Consider the following 1,329-nt stretch of genomic DNA (forward strand, 5'->3'; position numbering starts at 1 on the left):
TTCTTGTCTTTTCATTAATGTATAAAAAAGTACTAATGGAAATTAGGACAAGGAAAATGTCTTTGGAAGTTAGGACAAGGAATATGTCTTTGGAAGTTAGGACAAGGAAAATGTCTTTGGAAGTTAGGACAAGGAATATGTCTTTGGAAGTTAGGACAAGGAATATGTCTTTGGAACCAGTTATGTTCCAGGTTTAAAGACAATAAGAAAGAATCTCTCATCACTGGACCTCATTTACGAAGTATACCAGAAATTGCTCTAGTTTTGCTGTTGAGTCTATGGGGTTCACAAAGCGCACATCAAAGTGCCGGCTTCCTAGTCTTTGGGGGCACCTATACGAACTAGAAATGCACCCAGGTTTGCAGAGAGGCAGAAAAACCTGAAGATCAGCATCGTGAAAAAGTAAAGGTCACAACAAAGTTCAACCTCCTATTATTTTATAACTATCACTTTCATTAAATTACAGATTTAATTTTTTCTTCAAAAATGCTTGTTTAGCTTTATAATGAGTGATGGTACATTGGGTCTGTCTATTGCAAGTGGGATTAAAATGCGCTTCTCCACTTAAGTGCAACTGGAAGATTCAAACTACATCCCATTAAATGTACACAACAAGGATGGCTCTCGATCAGTTCTACACCAGTTCAGTGCTAAGAAATGTGGCTAAAATTGTACCCTTTCCACCCCATTATCTTATTTCAATAATTGAGTGCTGCAAAATTGAACTTATTGTTTGCACTGCTCTGCAAGACTAGGTGCACCGACTCCATATTTTAATGTTTTATTTTATTTAGCTTGTTTGTTCCGGCCAACACAGTGCAACCACCTGCTCTGTTCCTCCACAAATGCCACTATTTTGCTCCATAAACCTATGTGATTTGATGAAAATCTATCAGCACAAATATGGCACTGCCAGCTACAATTTTAGCGTGTTTTTTTTTAAATCTGTCCTCCGGAAGATCCAGGAGGACAGGTCATGTGACATGGGGTAGGAGGGGGCATGGTGACGTCATCGAGAGTAGGCAAGCATGGCCTATTGTCATCAAAAATCCAACAACTTTAAACGCACCACCACTGTTACCACTTCCCAAAATAAACCACTCTCCTCACCTCTACAATACACAACGTTTCCTCCTAGTTTCCTCCTAGTTTCCCTGCACCCATAACTACAAACACTATGGGTGACATCAAAACTTGAGCTGGAAGGAAGCTGACTTAAACTTGTAATATAAATATGACATAAATAATTCATGTATGGGCAGAATGTTTAGAATTTAATATGTGGGGCTACTTTCTGAGAGTTGTTTCAAGTCATTAATAAAAAAATAA

This window comes from Mixophyes fleayi, chromosome 6, assembly GCF_038048845.1.
Source record: "Mixophyes fleayi isolate aMixFle1 chromosome 6, aMixFle1.hap1, whole genome shotgun sequence".
NCBI classification, from domain to species: Eukaryota; Metazoa; Chordata; class Amphibia; order Anura; family Limnodynastidae; genus Mixophyes; species Mixophyes fleayi.